The sequence below is a fragment of the Crinia signifera genome, chromosome 4 (genome assembly GCF_055691185.1).
Source record: "Crinia signifera chromosome 4, ASM5569118v1, whole genome shotgun sequence".
Taxonomy (NCBI): Eukaryota; Metazoa; Chordata; class Amphibia; order Anura; family Myobatrachidae; genus Crinia; species Crinia signifera.
In genome coordinates, this window is record NC_139220.1 from 217,979,736 (window position 1) to 218,003,967 (window position 24,232).

Below are 24,232 nucleotides of genomic sequence, written 5' to 3' on the forward strand. Positions count from 1 at the left end.
CGGTCTGTACACTTGTGATAGATAAGTAAAGTAATAGTATTATTGTGATTGGTTTGACGTGGAACATACAATGCACTGATTAGAACTTGTTACGTGTGAAGGATGAATTTTTAGCATTATATAAATGGTTAAAGTGTACCTGTAACTGTGGATATACCATTTCTGATCCAAAGTGGAATAAAAATCTGATGGCATGAGGTACTCATTTGTTCCAAAAATGTACCATAAAACCACTTATAGGCCTTTTCAACTGCCATTCAAATCCCAGGTTTTTGCACATGAATACCCACAAACCCCTGATTTAGGGTAGTGCAAATGTACATTTCTCAACCCCGCTGAGACCTGAAAATTTGTAGAGTTGACAGACCCATAAATTTCCCAGGTTTGCAGTAGAAAAGAGGTGTGGTATGGCGGTCCCACACGGAGGTTCCCGACGGTCAGCATCCCAACTGCCAGTGCTCCGACAGGGGGAAAGCGCAAAGAAGCCCCTTGCGGGCTCAGCACAGGTTTTAATCTCCCTCTATGGGGATCGTGGACCCCCACAAGAGAGTCAGTCGGGATCAACCCCTGTCGGAGGCCTGCAAAATGTAAACTTTTAACATATCAAGCCATGAGGTCTACTTTGAGTCTGTGATTCAGAATATACTGGGTGACGCTTCTGAACTATACATGGGAAATTTAAGGGGACCATGTTCAAAGCCTTGGACAGATAACGTGGATGGATATAAAGTACCAGCTCATAACTCAAATGTTACATACAGCCTGTGTTTAATTAATGCCAGCTGATCGGTTGGTATTTTATCTCCATCCACATAATTTCTTCCCAAGGCTTAGTACATAGACCCCTAGTACGGTATGCTCCCACTATAGACCACAGGACCCCACACGGTGCATGTTTTCCAGGTCTCCTCACAGAATCACAAGTGATATAATTAGCTCCAACTGTTGATCTTTTAAAATGTGCACCAACTTTGAGAAGCACCTGCTATAGATACCTTATGAAGCACGCTGAATGAGAAGACACTATACAGTTGTAAGCTGCCCTTCACACTGGCTGATCCACATCTTCGCTCCAAGTAGCATGTTTGCACCCAAATCAAACACTCATGAGTGGTTGGAGGTTTAGCTAGAAGGCCCTCACGCAATGGTCTAATCACCACATTGTGCCAAATAACAATCAGAAAGTTACAATTGGACCAGCCATAATAAAATGTTAAAACTCACTGACAAAAGAATACACTGAGTATATTGGTTATGGTATTTTAGATCTTCAATCTCTAGGACTACAGTCATAAGGTCGACCAACCCTGTCGACCAATAGTGGTCAACCTAGAGTCAATCTATCGTGAGTCCAGATACAGGGAAAATTATGTCTCTGTACAAAAACTGTATCTGTTTAAAAGTATTTTCTTGCATAAGTATAACTCATTACAAATGAGATAATGTAGTCACCTGAGTTGCACAGGGCCAGTGGTGTCGCTTGCTGTAAGTGCACTATACCACTTTCTGCCATGCTCTCACTCAGATGCACATCCCTCCTAACATGGCAGTCCGCTGCATCAGCATGATGGGCATGGTAAATACATTGTAAGAATGTCTGTTATGTGCATTTTACTCAGCTCAATATAACCTTCGACATACAATCATTTCTAACAGACAACTTTACTAATGCTTTAAAGTTATTCTGTGAAAGAAACTGGGACAGTTCTGGGAAAGAGAAGCATCTCATACAATTGCTTACAGCGTTGCCTCCTACTTAATAGCGCTAGTTACTGATGTTAGAGTGATACCAGTTCTCTTGGAAGAATACAAATAATACATCTAGGGGTGAGTTATTTTAAATGGTAAAATGCTGCATACATTCTGGGGTCAACTTTGCACAATACATTTACTACAGGCATTACTTTCATATTCAGCATTAAAGCTAGATATGTCAAGAAATGGTTAATAAACAGCACATTACATTAGGAATCGAAGGTACAATTTTTCATTATGTAGACGTCAGCATTGTTAACTGAAGTCTACAAAGGAAAAGCATGCCTCATTTGCTTGTAATGGAATGTTGCCGCAAAAACATGATGGGCCAGAAGCTTGCTGAATCTTTGAACTGGCTGGGGAGATGCTGCCCAGCACCAAAATGGTGTATCAAATAAAGATTTAGATTAATTCAAGAAAACACACGCACACACAACTATAACCGGAAGGCTCTTTTATGGGATTAAATACACATTTCTACAGAATAAAAAGGTCCTTCAAAATGACTTTTGTATAAACATCAGTACTTATTACACCCTGAAGGAAAATACCAGTGGCTTTTACCTCCAGGTAACGACATTGGTGTTTTATTTATAATGCGATATGGAGTTCGTTTCCAGAACTTCCCAATCACTCCACTTATACAGACCGTCCCAAATGTATGCCCAGTTGTGCAGACACATGTATAACTTCTACAGCGTACAGCAAAAATAACCCCAAAACAGGCTTAGCTATCTCTTTGCTAACTCCGTTCAGGAAATGAAAACATCTGACTACTTGCTCTTGGCAACGCCACTATTTTTGCACTAGTTTTCATAATTCCCCCATTATGTCATGTCGCATAAGCCAGATGCCAATCACATAGCTTTGAAATTTAGCAAAGAACTTCAAAATGATAAGGATTTTGCGCTGAGAAGGGGTTTTGGCCTTGAAAAGCCTGTCACTGTCTCTTCACTGTTAGGATGTACGTGTATATTTTACTTCAAACACAGGGTAATCTATTTTTTGTTTTTATTTTAGATTAACATGCTGAAACAAATATACACAAAATACAAATTCTCCCTTTCAAATGACACAATCATTGGAATTAGAAGCTTACTTAATTCTGACTCATCTGGTTAAAGCTTCACTCATTGTGGTACTCTGCAACCACAAGACTTCACCACACTTTCTTACCCAAGCTCTACAACTTCCTGATAATCACTGTTACTGGAAAACTGATTAATGCAGAGGTGTCTTACATGGGATGTGGTAGACATAAGAAACTACACGCATGATCGCAGTCCCATATGCAGTACATCCATTTCAATACAAACTTTCAGATAGGACCACAACAAAATGTTCACTAATAAAATATATCGTCAAATGGGGATTGGTTTCCCCGAGGCGGTGATAAGTAATGGACATGTGACAGAGCAATTCAATTGTTTGGCTGATCATGCGCAATTACATTACATATCATACTCATTGTGCCCAACTGCAGCATGGTTAGTCATGTAAAGTGAATAAACCTAAGCAATGTTCTGTTTAGTGTGCTTAAATGGCTGACTTCACCAAATTATGCTCGCTACTTCAGAAGGATGTGAGCAGAAATCTTGCAGCTGCAACCAAACAGCTGAACAGTCGAATAACTCCATTGTGTGCTCATTGCAAACGGCCATGCTAGACAAATTGCATTTCCTCTTCAGGCAATGTAAAATGCATCCTTTCATCACACACATGTAGTGCCACCTAAATAATGGCACCAACAGGGTGAGTCAATTGTTTAAAAGTGCAGCCTGGGCGCCCAAAACAAGACATTTCCACTTCCACCTAAGGAGACCGCAAGCAGAAATGTCAGGACCAAAAGCCCTTATGCCCGAAAAAAGCACCCACTGAATCTTTAGGCAAAATGGACACGATAAAAATAATATTATTGTTGGCTGAATTGGATTGATAAAAGGATTTTAAGAGCAATCCTTGATTGATTGGAACAGTCTGTGGTTCCTAATCTCAATCCTCAGGTTTTCCCAACAGGTCATGTATCGACGATTTGCCTGTGGAAGCAGGTGGGATAATTACTAACCCAGCAAAATAGATTAACTCATCTGTGCATGATTACAGAAATAAATGACCTGGTTCATGGTAATTAATGGCAGGAGTAGGGATCACTTGTATAGTGATCAATGAGAATGGAGGCTAACGAACAAGAACAGAGAATCAGAGCCATTAGATAAACCGCCTTGACATAAGAGATGATTTCTATATACTAGGAGAACGAATGTGTGCCAAGCAAACAGAAATAGGCAGACATCGTAGTGGTTGTTAGGCTATTAGAGGGCACTACTCATAAGTTCAAAGTTATATTTATAGTAACACTGTTTGCGGGGAACATTTAGGTAAAGTGGTAACAGAAATAACTTAATCGTTAAATACAAACAAAAATGTTTTACAAATAAAAGAAGTCTGAGTGTTTTCATTTGATACCAGTGCACCAATTGTTATTCCCCTCTGGAAGCCTAGCTTCAACCAGTACAATTAAGCAGAGTGGTATTGACTAGAGGCACACAATTCAACACATTGTGCAGAGCAAACTTGGGGGGGAGGTAACATTGTCCAATCTGCAGAAATGTTTGGTCATATGAATGTGTGACAGATCAGAAGAGGTCATCTGATCCCACTCAAATCAATAGCTTCACAGTTCTGTGATTCTCTGCAACTGAAAAAGGAGTTAACTCTGCTTTCAACTGAAAAGCTAAAATTAGCAACTAATCAATGATGATTATAGTTGCAATTCCCCATAACAGAGCTCAGGTAAGCCAGTCACTGGACACAATTGAACAAAATTAAATGATGACTTTATGCTGGGTACAGATTTGAAGATAAATTCTGAATACTCTATCAAGGTACTGAACCGACAATGCGATTGGATTGGTGAGCACCCGTACATATTAAACAATTTGTAGGTCAGACCATGATATCTTCAGAGATCTTTAATAGGATCAGGAACGAGATAACTACTTCCTGACCTGACTGTTGCAGGAGTGTTTGGCATCATTTACTAGCGTTCCTGCATACACACTAATCCAAGATTTCCTTAACTCTGCCCTAAAGGAACCCCAACAGTCCAAGTTTTAAGGATATTGCGGTTTGTACACCAATGGTGTTATCACACTGATTGAGCTTCTAAGAGCACTTTCACACCTAAATAACAGGTTCCTTTTGGGTAAGGTGAAAACCGGTGTTGTACCATACTACATAGTGATCACGCTGCTTAGCAGTACAGCTGAGTGGTATATGGTAGACTTAAATAAAAGATTAATTTACATATTTTAATTCTTTCAAATACGTGTATACAGATTTTTTTCTCATTAATACTGGGTATGCTGGAATTAAAGAAAGGTGAATGCAAAAAAAAAAAAAAAATGGGGAAACTATTCCACAGGGAAAATAGCACTGTGCATGTACTCAACACGACAGTTGATGGGCCAGGCATGGAAGGAAGATCTTCCATTCAAAGTTCGCTAAATCCAACAGACTGCAACAGCTGTTGCTTACACACAACAGAGTCTTTGTAAATGTAACAGATGCAAACTGAAAGTAGAAAGATGGACTTTTCACCTTTATATGAGGGTCCATCACATTTTCTCCACTGAATTTTGGTAATGTAAATGCAAAAACAGGTGACCTTAAAGAACCTCCTTTATTATTGGGTTCTGCTTATCTAAGTGCATAGTATACATGGGCCATTAGCCTTATTATACCCCTTGCACACTTGCAAGTGAGGTCGCACCCGGGATTTTGTACCCCGGCATACAAGTGCTTTTACATCAGTTACCTGTTCACACTGTGCCGCAAGCGTCCCGGGACCAGCCTTGGTCAAGACCTGGGTTAAAATACCGGAACAATCTTTCAGGACCCTTTCACACTGACCAATTTCTCGGGTTGTTGCGCGTTCATGTGCAATAACCCGGGAAACATTTGTCAGAGGGGGCATTAGTGTGCGCAATAGACATTTCAGAAATCCTTCAAACACAAAATACACTTTAAAGCCTTCCATAGTAATAAAAATACTTAAAAAAAATAAAATATCATTGGGTTTTTAATTTTGTAGTTATAAAACTAGGATTAATAGTATACTGCCATATTGATTTTAAACTTCGGTATTCATCAAAGCAGGGAAAAAGATAAAGCAATAACCAATCCGCTTCTCTCATCTTATCGGTTTATGAAATATGATGGTTAGTGCTTATCTCTATCCATGCTTTGATAAATAGCCCCCTAGATATATGAAAATCAAACACCATGGAAAGACCATGTAAAAAACAATGGATAAAACTACACAAGATTTAATAAAAAATAAAAAGTTAAAAAGTATTCATAGCAATGTACAGAAGTTATAAATTACCCATAGGACCCTAGTTTTTGATTCAGCACTTGACTGGGCCCATGAACGTCAATCATAAGACTATGTTGTCAGAATTTGTGCTCCTCCAAACACTGGTTTCCTACCTGCAAGGCTACCTTCCAAGGTGTTACAATACCCATAAACAATATTTAACCATACATAAGCTAAACCTTTAAATCAGAGACAGGACTACAAATAACCTTTAGTAAGAAAAGTGCCTTCACACATATTGGTAATTTTGACAGCAATTAACAAATGTAACACAATGTTTCCATTTTAGTCTTGATCTCTACATAGGGTAATTGAATATCACCATAGCAACCATTACAGAAAAAAAAAAAAAAAAGAAACTTTGCTGATTGTTCAGAGCAATTTTGACATTAATATAGTGTCAATGACATGGACATTTAGCAGTGCCAAAAAGACATTTGGAGACGATAAAAAAACTTCCTTGGGCTAAATACGATAATTTAATAGTGAACTTTAATATTATTTCTAGAAACACTAATACAAAACTATTATACACTACACAGAGATATATATATATATATATATATATAGATATATATATATATATATATATATATATATATATATATATATATATATATATATATATTTTGCATGGAAACTAAAGGATATTAACTCTACAGTATTTGTATACATGCCGGATACTGTTTATAGTCCTTTGGAAAAAGATTTCTACATACTGACCGCAGACCAAGTTCCAAAATATTCAAAGCACAACTTCATATTCTAATTTTTATGAGTTTGTTAATGTTTTTAGAGCAGAAATTCTCACAACTTGGAGAGATGTAAAATTGTGAGAGAAAGTACCAACCAATAAGCTCCTGTTATTTTTCAAACACAGCCTGTAAGGCAGAAGTTGGCACATTCTCTTACAATTGTATATCTCTTCGAGCTTTGTGAAATGTTCCAAATGCCATATAGTAACTTTCAGGTCTAGAAGTCAGGAAGATAAGCAGGGGCTATTCCGCAAATCAATTTGCTATCATTGAGCAACATAGCCATTTAGTGCTTAATGCTTCTACAAAATTACAAGTTCACCATTAATAAGCTGCTCAACATACAAAATGGCTGCCTCCTTGCTAAAGGCCCACATACACTAGTGCGATTTGGCAAGTTTTCTTCCAATTCTGACGGATCCACCTGAGAAATCGGAAGGAAAGTGGCCCAAGAGCAGGCTTTTAACATCTGATTGGAACAGATGAGCGTTGACATCGGAGGTCATAGTATACATTGGAATTGGACCCATCAGTGACACATTGCGGTTGCCTTTTAGCACCTGCCATGTACCACATCAGATTTTCCTTTAACTCCACAGCAGCTCCTCGGGAATCCTTGTGCATGCAATAAATCACATGAGATTATTGCATGTAAAAAATAGCACATCAAGTGCCAAATTTTATGGAAGCCCTACCAGAGAGCTGCCAGGGGAGTTCAATGGAAATAGTGTCCAACTTGCATTCAGATAAGACTAGTGTATGGGGCCTTAAGTAGGAATGAGGAACTATTTGAACTGGTGTCAACAGTGTATCCTACTTTCCAGAAACTAATGCTCACGGAAGGATTCCATTTCCAAACCAAATAATTCCTTTTGGTAAAAATAAAGTCTATAACATTACAGAAATTGCTTTCCTATCAATTGGATTATACAGCCTGACCTATGAAAAGACAGTTAAGAGACAAAAATGCTATGATGCTAGGCTAGAGGTTCTCAAAATCTGTCCCCACACAGTTATGTTTTTCCAGGTCACCCGACAGGTGCACTCATTACTGACTGACACATTTTAAAAGATCCATAGGTGGAGCTAGTTATTTCACTTGATTCTGTGAGGAGACCTGCAATACTTGCACCGTGTGCGGTCCTGAGGACCGACTTTGAGAACATGTGTGCTAAGCCAATGTAGAGAACAAGTGTCCACATGTAACCAACCAAACATCATGTTGTAGACTAGGGGTAGCCAACTCCAATCCTCGAGAGCTACCAACAGGTCACATTTTCCAGCTCACCTCCCAGCTGCACTCATTACTTACTAACATTTTAAAAGATCCACAGGTGGAGCTAAATACTTCACTTGTGATTCTGTGAGGAGACATGGAAAACAATAACTGTTGGTAGCTCTCAAGGACTGAAGTTGGCTACCCCTGTTGTAAACAATATGTAGATGGCGCAATACAATCCAGTGAGTAAACTCCTGCATCTGTACAGTATCAGCCACATTCCAACTGGGCACTCAGATTATACTCATGCTCTACCTGGGCTTTAATATGACCTTTTCAAAACACATTGTAATCAATATTTCCGCAAATTAAAAGAAATATCCAACATACCAAAAAAAGACTAGCCATTGAAAACATTATATCAATTTAGCATTTTGATAGTCTTTAAACAGATTGGAATCCTGAAAACTTCTATTATCCTGAAATTAATGACGATTTATATGTTATGTCACAGGAAGCAACCATATTAAAGGTACATCAACCAGGGGACCTGCCCATGCACTTTTTCTGTGACTGAATGTATTTTGGAAGCTCTTGGGCACCCATTGTTGCATGGAATGCGGATTGCTTAGCGTGTTCCAATGCCATGCGATAACAGAAGGAAATGGAACCTGAGCCAGGATGGTAATGTCAGGTGAAGTGAGAAGTCAGTGTAGCAGCTTGCTGTCACTGCCAATGGCAGGCCGGTCACACTTCCCCCATCAATACACAGGCGCATCAAGAGAAACACACACGAGCAACTTTTGAGACGCAATAATACAACCACCCGGCGCTAATACAGTGTAACGCACCTTTATCCACCAAGCTGACATATGTACTAAAAGTTGCCTGAAAACCTATACCGCTATTCCTATGTACCGCAAACACACCGCGGGATAATAACGCGCATAAGGGCCATAGGCTTGGTGTTAGGGGCAGGAGGTTTGTTAACCCCTTACTTGTTGCAATCCTGTCCTGGCAGGGGCACAGTCTGACGCTGGGACACCTACCTCGTAGGGGAGGAGATCCTGTCTTCCTCAGCAAGCCGCCGCGGCCACACACCGGGATGCCGCAGAGTCCGAGCTGTCGAGAAGAGCAACAGAGTCCTGCTGCATGCCTCCCGACAGCCCCGGAGCCGAGGGACCGTCCTGCAGCCCGGGCGCTCCCGGGACACTCCCTGGGCACTGGACGGGCACTCCACTGGTTACTAACTCCTGCTGCCCCGCTTAGATCCCAACAGAGGCGTCTGTTCTGTACCACCGAGCGGCCGTGATCACATTACACTACGTCTCTGCTGCTCTGCTCTGGGTCCGACCGCAGCCCTCCCCCTGCCCGCTCCCACTCCGCCCCTTCCCCGCTTCCCTCCCCCACCTCCTCCCTGTCCCGTCGCACGTGGTTTGGGCGAAGTTGCGGGGGGAGCCGCAGAACTCGTGGGAGCGCTGTGTCGTCCGTGCTTTCCCTGTGTGTGTGCAGTGTGTGTGTGGGTAAAATGTAGTGTATGCTGCTGTCAGACATACAGAGTGGGGGGAGCACAGCTCTGGCAGACACTCAGAGTGTCACTGTCAATTTTCAAACTCTGCCTGACCTGTAACCTGCCAGAAGCTGATTGGTTAGTTAGTACTTTATTCCTCTCCACTTTATCTCTCGCCAAGCTTTGATACCCCCCCCCCCCCCCCCCACACACACACTTACACCCCTCTCCCCCATATAGTGCTATCATGATATGATGATGACGACAGGAGAGAATGCTTCAAATAGATACTGACAGTGCAGTCTGTTGCCGTAGTGGCTTACTTATCATTAGGCGCAGTCTGGCTTCAGTAGGTTCCATTTATTGTCACCACTTACCATAACTATAAGAAATTATTTTTTTCAGATCCAATAAAAACCCTCACGTTGGGGCATCAGCTTTTTTAGGAGCTACTGGGTTCAGATGTATCAAACAGTGATAAAGTGGAGAGTGATAAACTGGCTGAATGACCCCTAACTGACATTTTTCAAACTCAGCCTTTAACATGAGAGGAGGTGGTTGTTTTTTTTATTCTCTACTTTATCACTTTTTAAAGCTTGATACATCTGGAACACTGTAACATAAATGCCCAGATTATTTGGGGTATGATAATGATGGCCATCAGGTTTTAACAGTCCCCCAATCATAAATAGTTTTACTATCAATGAGAGATCTGAGAAGAAAAATCCTAATTGCTTATTAGTGCTATACATGCGTGACCACAGTCCGTGTTCCGTGTGCATAATGAATACTCTGATGCATGGCTCTGCTTATTAAATACTGTTGATGGTTAGCTCGTTAATGGCCATCCCTATTTTATGAATATTGGCCAAGGATGAGAGTTTGAGTTGTTGGGGAATGATTACTGTTTCCTGATAATCCCTCCATTGAGTCACAACAATTTATGCTTGGTTCACACTTATGTGTGTACTCAGCTGACAGGACGGGTGAGGTAACCATACATCAGCCATCCCATACACACAAAGATATATTGTGTCCCTGCATAATATATTATTATATTATTCATGTCTGCATTTCTATGTATGTCATCACTTGTCCTGTTGGGCATGCAGCATGCAGAGCCGGCCTTATCCAGTTTGATGCCCTAGGTAAGATTTTTGTTGGCACCCCCTAGCAGATGAAAACCGTGAGTGCAGCCATTAAAACCGTGAAGCTCGCCGCAATATGCAGTGGGATCGCTGCATTTTCGGCAAGTCGCGCATTTCTGAGGATTCCCCCGGAACATAGAATAGGGGGAGCGGCCAGAGAGGACGGCTTTTCCTAGCCGTTCAAACCTCCCTCGTTAGCCATGCGCCAGGGCATTGAATACCGCCCAATGTGGGTGAAATATATACTAAAAGCAATATAGTTAAAATAGAGGAAATGTGCAACTATCACTCTCACTTGCTTCGCTTACTGTCTGGTGGTCTTGCTGTGTTCTGTGCATGCAGGGGCCGGGCTCCTCTGCGATTCCGAAGTGTAGTTAAGTTGTGACCAGAGCTGCATGTGAGTCTGGTTTCGGGTAAAGCTGCCGCCCCTAGGCATAGTGTGCCTATGCTTAGGGCAGGCTCTGGCAGCATGCCCAACAGGACGACATGGTAAATGACCCGCGGGACAGTAGTGAGACAACCTATCACCTAGCTAAGCTAAGTTCGTCATGCTTATGCCATATAACTATGTGTGAAAACGCTCATTCCAGAACGGCCAATGTGTAAATTAGCTTTTCATAGTATATTTTCAATGACTATGGGAGAAATCTGAGTTAACATATAAAATGTCCCTTCTGACACAATAGTACATTTATGCTGACATATACATAATTATTATTAATAATTTATTATTTATTAACAGTTTCTTATATAGCGCATACATATTCCGTAGGGCTTTACGGAGTATAGTTGAACATTCACATCAGTTCCTGCCCCAGTGGAGCTTACAATCTATATTCCCTACCACATGCACACACAGACATTCTAGGGTCAATTTTGTTGGAAACCAATTGACCTACCAGTGTATTTTTGGATGGGATTTACTAAAAAAAAAAAATTACGGAAAAAGCCCTGTTTTCTGTGTTTTTACTGCATTTTTATAATCACTAAAGCCCGTCTCACCGGGGCTTTGCAGCAGGGGTTACGCCTGCTCTAGCTGGCATAACCCTATAGAAGCCTATGGGCTTCTCTTCGCAGCACTGCTGTGTGAGGGACCCAACACGGATCCCTCCCAGCATGCCCTGCGGCCGCCAGCTTCTCTTTGCAAGAGCAGTTGGACTTCCCTGTTAGAAACGGGGAAGTCCAGGCAAGTAAGAATGCCAGTGGAGAAAGGGACACTAGGGGTGAAATGTAATAGGATGAGAGATTCAGAAAATGAGAGATTTGGTAAGAAAACTCCATTTTTTTTAAAGTGGCAATCATTTACACAGCAAAACCAGTGTGATTTTGCTGTGTCAATGGTTGCCACTTTAAAAAAACTGGAGTTTTCTTACTAAATCTCTCATTTTCTGAATCTCTCATCCTATTACATTTCACCCCTGGAACATAATTATATTGGCAGACCTGTATACATGCATTTTATCAGTATAAAAATTAGTAAAACATGTTAAAATAGTGTTAGTGGGTATGATACAATGGTTCTAGGTAAGGACAGTAAAGGGCCCTACACTTGGGCTGACAAGTGTTCTGAGTTCAGCTACTTCGCTCAGAAAGCTCAGTCTCTCTCACCACACAGCGCAGTGCTGAGCGAGGTGTCCGGGGCAAGGTTCTCTGTTGAGTACACTGGCCTCGAACGATAAATAACCTGGTCTACACACAGTGATTTACATGCGTTTTTTAGGCCTTTTCTGAGTGATGTAATAAAATCGCTCAGAAAATTCCTGAATGTTGCCCCGTCTGTAGGGCCCATAAGGCTCTGGTTGCTATGTTTGTAGTCTGGAAAGGATTCAAGGTATGATACCAATGATTAAACAAACACTGTACAGGAAAGTAAACATGCTTCAGGCTCCAGATGTGAGCAATGTCACCGTCTAGAGATGTATTTATCTATTCAAAATCATAGCAGGAAAGCTAGGCTGGGAATACCAAACATGAGAAGCATTTGTTAATCAGTTATTTATTTGTCACAATCCAGGTTATAAACTACTGTAACCTGCGTTCATGTTCAAAGGGAGCACAGCATATGGGGAAGATTTATGGCAGCATTTTTAAAAGCTTGAAAAAAGATAAAATTGTGAGAGATAAAGTACACCCAACCAAATCCTGTTAGTTTTCAAACACAAAGGGGGAAATTTAGAATCAGAATCTACTTTATTTAGCACCCTAGTCTAGAAGATAGTAGACAGGATCTGATTGGTTGCCCATAGCAACATTACATGTGAAGTGGAATACACATCTTAGTAAATTTCCCCCCGAAGTGTCTTACCTCCCAACATCATAATTGTCCCAATCCTTTCTGCCTCCTAAAAGGGCCAGGGCCTTGGTAAAAGAGGGCATGGCTTGGTGGGAGGATGTACCCACGAAGCATGCCTCGCATTGAGGTCACTGTGAGGGCATGCCCAGTGCTCAGGAGGCTGCTGGTCATGGCCTGATTCAGGTCTGATCGTTAATCAGCAAAGTTGCAGATGATTGCGTGTGTATAGCCACCGCCCAGACAGAAAGAAAACCTGCCCTGTGTAAATTTGCAAGTGAATTGCAAATGGATCTCTACCCAGCATAAACTAACAAATTGACAATTTTCTGTCAATAATCGCACATGCACGATGCGAACGTTACACATGTGCAGTCATTTGAGATAAACTCTGAATCAGGCCCCATGTCTCCAGACCCTCTATCTCACATGACACTGTGGGGTAAATTTATTGGAGTACTACTGAAGATGGGATGTTACCCATAGCAACCAATCAGATTCTACTTATTTATTTAGCACCTTCTAGAACAGGCATGTCCAAACTGCGGCCCTCCAGATGTGCTAAAACTACACATCCCAGCATGCCTTGCCACAATTTCATACCCTCCAACATGACCCATTCCATTAGGTACAAAATGCTCTGTTCCTGGACTTCCCTGCCAGTGGCAGTTACAGATGTGAGCCTGCAGCACAGTCCAATATTCAAAAAGGGGAGTCACACCAGCTGCCATCCCAAACATCACTGAGAGTTGATGTGATCCCCCCTCTTTGAATATTGGACTGTGCTGTAGGCTCACATCTGTAACTGTCACTAGCAGCGAAGTCCAGGAACAGAGCATTTTGTACCTAATGGGATGGGTCATGTTGGAGGGTATGCAATTTGGCTATTAGGGAATGCTACAATGATGGTAATGCATTCTGGGATGCGTAGTTTTAGCACATCTGGAGGGCCGCAGGTTGGACATGCCTGTTCTAGAACATAGCATCTGTTCCCAGCTGCTCTGCTAAGAGCAGTGAGTAACAACAGGGGGACTTACCCACCACAGGACAGTGCTACCTGTGGGACTGCAGAAACTCTGAACAACATGATCACTGTCCAGCATTACCACACAGATGACCTCTACATGAGAACAATTTAGATATACCTAAAATGGCCCTACTGTTTTTTAAATCATAAATAAATGTTTAAGTGCCTATCCTGTATCCTAAAGGTGGGTATACATGGATAGATGTGTCCAACGATTCGATCTCGCTAACGATTCGGTCTGAACTCCTGAACCAACGATTTCATGACAAAGTGAAACGATTCACCTAACGATTTGTAGCAAACGACCGGTCGTTAGCGAGTCGATATCGTTGGTCGTTTCTCTTAAAACACAGACGATTGATCTAGTGTCCTTTGAATTATAAATAATGGGCGGAATAATGGGTGTGACTTAACAGGGTAGACAAGCATCCTCCATTCTACCTCACAGCAGTATTGTTGTTGGAGAGACCGGATTTATCCAGCTACTGCAGTGCTTTTGCTTTTGTTAGCAAAGTGTGATTTTGGCCTGTTTTGCTCACATTATGGATTCCTATCAATACCAGCTTGCATTGTGCTACGCATATCTCATGCTGAAACGTAGGGATCCAGCCCGAAGGAGGAGGCAGCCGAGATCCTGTTGGACCAAGGAGTGGCTACTGAGGAGGGACACTCAGTCCCACATGTCTCTCCTGGTGGAGATCCGAGGTACCCACCCCTGTGACTACCGGAATTTTCTGCGAATGGATGAGGACACGTTTCAGGAATTGCTACGTCTGGTCACTCCGATCATCCAGAAAGAGAGCACTAATATGAGGGCGGCAATTTCTGCGGAGGAGAGACTGGTCGTCACCCTGAGGTACCTTGCCACAGGAAGGTCCCTAGCTGATCTGAAGTTTGGCTCCCTGATCTCACCTCAGGCATTGGGGAGGATTATCCCTGAAACTTGCCAGGCTATTGTGGAAGTCCTGAAGTCTCAGTACTTTAAGGTAAGCGTAAATAACACATACAATATACTCAGGTGCCACACTTTTTTTTTATTTTAATTTGTACACCGGTGCACATTACGCAAAACATATTGCTGCTTTTGGAGTATCAAGAATAAAATATAACATGTCACATGAGTTTTAAGTATAAAGTACATGCATTGTTGGCTACATGGTGAATGAAAAGGGGGGTCTATTTCCATCAGCCATGGTTCATTTAGTACCAAAAAAAAAAGAGACCACCAGTGCAACAAGCACTGCATCACACAGCAATGGAAAGGGAAGCTGAATGTTTCATCAAAGATGGATGGTGGTATTCAAGTATCACATGGTTCTTCAAACTGCAGCCCTTCAGATGTTGTGAAACTACAAATCCCAGCATGCCTTGCCACAGTTTTGCTTTAAGGGAGTGTTAAAACTGTGACAAGGCATGCTGGGATTTGAAGTTTCACAACATCAGGAGGGCCGCGGTTTCAGGACCCATGAAGTATCATATTGAAGGCATTCACTAGTGGAAACCACAAAAATGTTACAGTTGAACCACATTTTTGCCGTCATCATTGCAGTCCTGCAATGCACTATAGATGACGTCAAATGAGGTGGAGGGAAATGAGGTTGGAGGTTGATTCTGCTCTGGCCTGGCCATCACTGTGCGGGGATAGGTAGTGGGTGGGCTAGTCATGTGGAATGGGGCAGTGACCATTCCTGCATTGGACTGGTATGTTCTACCTGGTTCATGCAGTTCTGGGCCGGTGGCCATCACTGTGCGGGGATAGGTAGTGGGTGGGCTAGTCATGTGGAATGGGGCAGTGACCATTCCTGCATTGGACTGGTATGTTCTACCTGGTTCATGCAGTTCTGGGCCGGTGGGCGTCACTGTACGGGGATAGGTGGGGGGTGGGCTACTTATGTGTAATTTGGAGGCGACCATTCCAGCACTGGCTTGGTATGTTATACTGGGGTCATGCTGAACAGGCGTGGCGTTCAGCACCGCACATGGAGGTTCACCAATGTTTGGAGGGGTTAGGTATGACCTTGGGTGGCCTACAATAGGGGGAGGCATAGTGTAATCGCAAACACCTGTTTCTGGTTTGAGGCGTTTGTTCCTGCCACGGTACAGCAAATCATATACAATTCGTTCGAATTCAACCTGTTGGTCAGGATCCATCTTGCGTAATGCACCACCAACGTGAGTTGCAAAATTAGCAAAATAATCGGGTTCCTTGTTTAAAACTTGCTCTACTTTCTGTAGTAGAGCTGCATTTTGATCAGTAGTCGATTTGGCCTTTGCACAGGGGGTGCAGTGTGTACAACATTGGTGGGCAGCGGCAGCTACATTCACAGGGGGTGCAGTGTGTACAACATTGGTGGGCAGAAAGCTACTTACATCGCGGTGGCAAACAGTTTTTTACGCGCTGCTTCCTCCTTCACCATGCGGTGCTCCTCTCCACGCAGCCATGGTGGGACAGGTTGACGTAATGGAGGAGGGGAGTGGTTTCCTAGTTGTCAGCCAAACCCAAATTGTACACTGAAGAAACGATTAGCAAAACGATTGTGCACATCGTTAGCGATTGGTCGCTGATCTTTCTGCATGCAGGGAAGATCAGCGACCTCTACTAACGACTGGCGGGTGCGCGCATCGCTGGCCATATCGTTCCAAAACACGGAACGATTTGAACGATTGGTCTTTACGATCGATCGGGAACGCCCAGATCTTTTGCAAAATCTATCCGTGTATACCCACCTTTAGTATACAGTCACTAAATCCTTCCCCAACCATCCCTTCTCATGTGGCCTTTCAGATCTTTTGTTTTGATTCTCTTGTTTCTTTATTATTTATTTATTTATTATTTATTAACAGTTTCTTAGATAGCGCATACATATTCCGCAGCACTTTACAGAGAATATTTTAACATTCACATCAGTCCCTGCCCCAATGGAGCTTACAATCTATATTCCCTACCACATGTACAAACAAACAAACACAGACATTCTAGGGTTAATTTTGTTGGAAGCCAATTAACCTACCTGTATATTTTTGGATTGTGGGAGGAAACCGGAGTACCCGGAGGAAACCCACGCAAGTACGGGGAGAATATACAAACTCTGCACAGTTAGAGCCATGGTGGGGATCGAACCCATGACCTCAGCACTGTGAGGCAGTAATGCCTCTGTTTCTCATCATTTCTTGCATTCTAATTTCAACTCCCTCTTTCCTCCCTTTTGTTCTATTATTATTTAAATATACCCTGCTGCATAATACCCCTTTAACACTGCAGCTATAACCTAGTAATTTGCAGATTTTTAACCATTTCAAAATGGTTATAGCTGCCGCGTGAAAGCGCCAGTTTTAAATTACCGGTTCAAGAAAACCGTTAATTCAAAACGAGTAAAAAGAAGGATCCTACACGGTTCCGACCCATTATTTGTGCAGTGTGAATGGGTCTGAACCAGTATATTGGATCCCACAACGGTGTCCCCCCTTGGCAGCGCTCCCCCCTCCCCTGGTACTAGGCAGTGGGTACCCCCCCTAGTACTAGATAGCACTTACCCCCGCTTCCCAACGCGTACCCCCCCCCCCCGGTACTTGGCAGCGTGGTGCTACTAGTTCCCATCCACAGCAGGGACCCCGCCACTGACTTCCCATTTGGCGAACGCACCCCGCTGCACACTGCCCATTCACCGGACGGACCCCGCTGCACACTGCCCATTCACCGGACGGACCCTGCTGCCTCCCCAGTATGAACCCCACTGCCTGAATCCCTGCACGCTGTCAAGTACCAGGGAGGGGGGAGCGGAGGCCAGGTACCAGGGTAGTGGGGGGGAGCAAGCCAGGTACCAGGGGAGGCGCAGGCCAGGTACCAGGGGAGAGGGGGGGCAGGCCAGGTACCAGGGGAGGGGGGGAGCTCAGGCCAGGTACCTATGGTATGTTAACCATTTCAATTTGTCGACCTAGTCACTGTCAACCTAGACATTGTCTATCTGTAATACTGTAACCTTTCCAGACATGTTTGGCAAAACACTTTTAAGCAAGCTGTGATACTAGTTAATTATATGGGTGCACTCCATTCCATAATTAGTGTCTGCTGTGCAAACATTCCTGCATCCTCCTATGATAACATTTATCAGTGCCAGCTAGGAATATCATGGTGATTCACTGTCATGGCGATACATTCTTCTCTAATGATCCGCCATGAGCAGATGCCATTAATACTTATATCCAAATACTGTATTATGTGGGCAAATTCACAGCCTTGCAAGTCTATCAGATGCTGCCTGATTAATGGCGTTAAGCCTGCCTCCCTTGCACGTGCTGCGAATTGATGTTTAACATAAACATCTATTCACATGCTGTGGGGTAACAACCACATCATTTGACGGTCACGGGTAACCTTAGATATGCGTGGACATTTGCCAGGAAGTGGGCAGGCAGCTGACCTCCCGTCATGTCATGCCCACCCCTTGGCAGCCACGTCATGGGCCGATCACCATGGGAACACCAAGTGTTTTCATGGGAACGCCCATGAAACGCTGGGCGTTCCCATGGGCACAACTATCCAAAACTCCCCCGCCCGCAGTCTTGGATGCATGCACCCGGCAAACAGTCTGTTCGCCGTGGCTGCACGCACCCGGCGTATGCACATGTGCAGAAATGCCAACATCCGAATAGACCACAATAAGAGCCTAGGGATGATGTAGTTTGAATGCAACTCAATGGATCACCGATAGTTAGGAACACTCTGCTCCCACACATGCAGTGTGAAAACATTAACTATTATGGAAGTTCTATTGACTACTTATTTAGGAACTTGTTTCCTAGCACGACGCCCGTCGGGTTGATCGCATGCCTTAAGTTTAAGGTACTTTAGGCATGCGATCGACGCGATGGACCAGATTTTATGTCACTCACCAGTGTATTTGCCGGTGAAAGAGAAAATTGCGTTGACCCATTATAATGGGCCGCGATGCGACCGACGCGATCAACGTGATTTTCCCATAGAGAGTAATGTTAAATTATTTTTAAAGTTAAAATCGGGTTGATTTTACATAGGGAACAATGGGAAATGGGCCAATATGGTCAATTTCTCATTGAATATGGTAAGAAAGTATGGTTAATGCCCCCCCATTGTTAACGCCACCCCACTATTGACGCCAACCTGAAGCGTTGTGAGCGCAGCGAGCCCGCGAGGGGCGGCGGTACGTGTCCTCCGACCTTTTCATACCCCCACTATCCACGTCGGCGTGGAGTTGATTTTCTATAGTGTGGCGAGCGCAGCGAGCCACCGAGCCCGAAGCGTGGCGAGCACAGCGAGCCCCATGAGGGGACGCGTATACCTGTGAAGTTATGCGCGTCCCCTCGCGTGGCTCGCTGAGCTCGCCACGCTTCGGGCTTGGTGGCTAGCTGTGCTCGCCACACTTTATAAAATCAACTCCACGCCGATGTGGATAGTGGGGGTATGAAAAGGTCGGAGGACGCGTACCGCCGCCCCTCGCCTCGCTTCGGGTTGGCATCAATAGTGGGGTGGCGTTAACAATGGAGGGCCATTTCACCGAGCAGGGGGGTTTGCTATTAAAATGGGGGGGTTTTGGGGCTTTTTACATTGAAATCAATGTAAAATCAGGTCTCAGGGACCATTTTACATTGATTCCAATGTAAAAATCGGGTCAATCGCGTCGGTCGCATCGCATGCAATTTGGTTGGCATGCGATGTGATCGGCGCGATTTTTCCGACCCGATCAGTACAATCAAAATCGTGGGCGCCGTGCTAGGAAACAAGTACCCTTATTTATTTAGCACATCCTAGAATATAATAGACAGAATCTGATGGGTCGCTTTGGGCAACATCCCATCTTCAATAGAACTCCCATCTATGTAAATTTACCCCATAGTGTCTATAAATTGGCCTGTTCTTCTCTAGTTGTGTGGCCTATAAATGTGCATGAGAATAAGCTAGTTACAATTAATTATATTTTTTATACAAGAATGTCTATAAATCCTTATATCAGATATTCACCTTTGGCTGGAGACTAGGCTAACCACAATATCACACCCCCTTATCATCCAACTACTAAATATATTACATTTCTGAGTCACTGAGTACTCTTGGCCTACTGAGTCTGCATGTGGCTATATTAATGTATACATTGGGGACATATTTATTATCTGATTGTACAGTATTAATGCTGCACTGGATACATTGAAACAGTGCACTTGATTCAGGAGCTGCGCTTTGTCCAAGGAAAGTGTAGACATGTACATTAAGGTAAAGATGTGACAGAGCGCAAAGCTATTATAAAAAACTCCCGGATCTGCTGCTGTGTTTAACAAGGGGATACTTTACCCCTTGAGTTATAACAAAAGCAAAAGAAGAATAAAGACAGTGCTGATTCGGATTCAGTATTGAATCCCGGTGGTCGGGATCCCGGCGTTCAGAATCCCGACGCCGGAATCCCGACCGCCGAAATCCCGACAAGGGGGGACGTGGATAGCACCCCCTTGCGGGCTCGCTGCGCTCGCCACGCAGCGGGCCCGGTGCCTCGCTACGCTCGGCACACTAATTTATTCTCGCTCCAGGGGTGTCGTGGACACCCACGGAGGGAGAATGTGTCGGCATTTCAGCGGTCGGGATTCCGGCGTCGGGATTCTGAACGCCGGGATCCCGACCGCCGGGATTGTAACTGCATCCCGCTGATTCGGATAGGTCATTATTAACATTTTTATTACTAATGGACATTAAGGTTCAGCAAGAATACAGGCACCTGCGCTGCTGACATGTACTACAAAGTTAGTGCTTACTTACATTTTGATGAAGAAAAACTACCGTGAGATATGCGTTATAAAATCTGTCACTGAGCTCATCAGGTGTACTAACTAGTGAGAAGCTAAGCTCAGGAGGTCCTGTAAAATACAGCATCAGTTCTTTTTCTGTCTTAGTAATGAATTAAACGAATTATAATAAGGCCGATGACAGAATGCCAACAATCTTGCATAAATGAACACCTGTGATGGCATGTCTTATGAGTATCCCCCTATTTAATTGCAATAGATTTGGATTTGAATATGGATTTATTATCTTTAGTGTTACACCTATGCTGACTGACACAGGATATGACTATATACAGTAGGCTTCTGTCCCACACATTGTCAAAATCTTACAAAAAAAGGTGCTCAGATGATTGCACATAATTCTATAATAGAAACTATAAAATGTCATTCATTTCATAAACCATACAACCTCCAATACTAGTTAACCTTAGTGAACTAGTATATGTTATGTAACATTATATATAACAATTAATACAGTCACAACTACTCTGTATTTTGTGAAAGTTTGCTCTTAAGGTGCCCATACACAGTGTTTTGCGGGTGCGATGCACACTCCCGCGCACGTCCTACCGCACAGTCCAAACAGTATGTGCTGCACATACCTTTTCAACTAGCTTCAGATTGCATCGCACGTAAATCTTGTCCAAAACGCATGCAATTTTTGTAACATGAATGGGCACCTTTATGCTACAGTATATAGCAATCTATTGAAAAACTTTAACCAGACCTGCCGAATTGACTGCTTTTCATGGAGATAAAATCCTGCTTCTGCTTTTCACACTTATGTATTATTAATCGTAGCGGTGCCACAATTACTAACAATTAATATTTTTCATTTGAATGTACTAAAGTTAACCTGCGGGGACAGTAGTAGAAATAACTTCTGTCCTTGTGAATAACTTTGGGCCTACACACCAAGCGACTGTGCTGAGCGATCTGAGCGATGATAGATCGCTCAGCACACAGCACTGAGAAATGGATGTGTCAGCGTTGTGTCAGCGCTGTGTGCAGAGCGATCTGTCAGAGTCAGTGTTCTGCCATGAGAACACTGGCCCTGACTGGCGCTCTGACTAGATTTATCCTGCATGCAGGATCTTAACCGCCTGACGATAGCGGCACGCAGGACCGCGCATTGCTATCGCTATGGCTCCTACACACAGAGCTTAGAAAGTGAGATGAAATTGCTCCGTGTGTACAGTAGGTCTCATTACCTGGCATAATGGAGAAGTCTTTGACATTGGCGAAAGACTTCCCCCGGGAATCTGACAATGTGCATGCATACAGTGTCAGATCTGGTAGCTGGTGGAGGCTACAGGAGGGGATAGTAAGATCCCTCTCCTGTGAGTATGCCTCCATAGTGGAGTATTCAATACTAGACCACATTTCCAAACCTCTGAAATATTGTCTGTTTTCTCGCAGAATAGATCAAAGTAGCATTCGACCTATTCAATCTTATTTTTTTTCCCAATCCATGTCCTCTTCCGCAGAAACGGCTGCTAATTCTTACATTTATTGCAGGTTAGGCTTTTCAAGGAGCAGAATCTGTAGAGGTGAGTCCCGGCCGTTTTGGATGCTGGTCAATATTTCCAAATATCGTCCGACATTGACTACCCCCCATAGTCGTAAAGCAGTTTACGCCATCTGACAATGGTGTAACTCTTCATGGCTAAACTCCAAAAAGTTTAATCCATATAGAGATCAGACCATAGTCCCCATTGATTATAACTTGGAATGCGGTTTACAGTGTTAATTAGCCTCTGTAGGACATTTCTGTGAAATAATGTTAGTACATAGCAGGAATATATAAAATGCTGCTGAAATTGCTGTTTCTGCATATTTTTTTGAAAAATGGCCTTAATAAATAGCATCGTTAATTTCCAACAGTAATCACTGGGGCTGAATTAATTATCTGCCATTAAATTATTATTTTTTTCTTTTTCAAATGAACTAGTTTAACACAGGTTACTGCAATAAGAAAGTGGTTGTACAAAGCATAAGTCACGTATCTTGCTAAGAAAAGCAGTCAGGCATAATTTCAATAATAGGGAACTGTACGTTCTCAATATTGTAGCCTCACATGGAAATGATTGTTATTTTGACAGTATTTTAATCATGTGCACCTTTTCTTTTGCTTTTATTCTGGACAATTCCTATTGCTTTTTTGGCAGCATGTCCAAAGATAGATGTCAGAACTCCAGATACCATCCACCTGTGGTAGTAAATAGACACTTGCATGTATTCAATGCCGGTGCGAGCGGCCGGCGAGGGGGTTAAACTCCAAGGATCGCAGAAAACCAGTGATCCTCGCAGTTTAACCCCGCGCCGGCCGCTCGCACTATGCAACGTTCCGGCGGAATCCTCGCCGTCCCAGAACTGCGAGGATTCCCCTAAACTGCGAGAGCCACGGATAGTGCAGCAAACTCGCTGTAATTAGCCTCGATTCTCGCAGCTTTTGGAGGCACATACGCCAATTCTCCCTCGCTCAAAAAACGGAGCGAGGGGGAATTTGCGTATGAGGGGGGTCAGTTGAATACTGACAGGGTGAGCGGTGACTGCGAGCAAAAAGTCCTGCTCGCAGTCACCGCTCGCCCACGGCATTGAATATATGCCTATGTGTGTGTGTGTAATATATATTGTATAGAATAAATATCACCATCAACAACAGAAACAGTCCTGGACCAAAAATAGCATAATCTGCACTACGTAGTCTGTATGTATGGACCAAGCATAGCGTATTCCATATGTATGAACCAAACATATGTATGTATGGACCAAACATAGGCCCTCATTCAGATCTGATTGCAGTACAAATTTGTTTGGAAAATGGGCAAAACCACATGCACTGCAGGTGGGGCAGATATAACATGTGCAGAGAGAGTTAAATTTGGGTGGGGTGTGTTGAAACTGAAATCTTAATTGCAGTGTAAAAATTATGCAGCCAGTATTTACCCAGCACAGAAACAAAATAACTCCCCCCAAATCTAACTCTCTCTGCGCAGGTTACATCCCCCCCCCCCCCCCCTGCAGTGCACATGGTTTTGTCCATTTTCCAAACAAATTTGTACTGCGATCATAGTGTATTCAGTATGTGTGGACCAAACATAGTGTAATCTATATGTATTCATAAAATGCCACAATTCAATTTACAGTGCTCCCACCTGTGATTCCGGAGATTCGGTTTTCTTAAACTAGCGGGGAGAGTCAAGATAATTGATGCCTACCACTTAACGCTAACGTTTCAAGCGGCACCCATGTAACAAGACCATGGGGTTATTCAGACCTGGTCACACGGTATAGTGCATGCGTACGGCCCGTAGTGCACAGGTGCAAGCCCATCCTT

At 43.2% G+C, this 24,232-nt stretch overlaps 1 protein-coding gene across 14 annotated transcripts in view; it reads right to left on the minus strand.

Annotated features, from left to right (window-relative positions):
- The window catches only part of TJP1 (tight junction protein 1), a 418,488-nt gene that overhangs the window by 102,118 nt on the left and 292,138 nt on the right, over window positions 1-24,232 (minus strand). For 2 of the 14 annotated variants that reach the window (XM_083183789.1, XM_083183791.1), the window contains exon 1: window positions 9,157-9,465. The exons of the other annotated variants lie outside the window; for them this stretch is intronic. The gene's annotated coding sequence lies outside the window, so the exon portion shown is untranslated. Of the gene's footprint in view, window positions 1-9,156; window positions 9,466-24,232 lie in introns of those variants that run through there. 14 annotated transcript variants of the gene reach the window in all.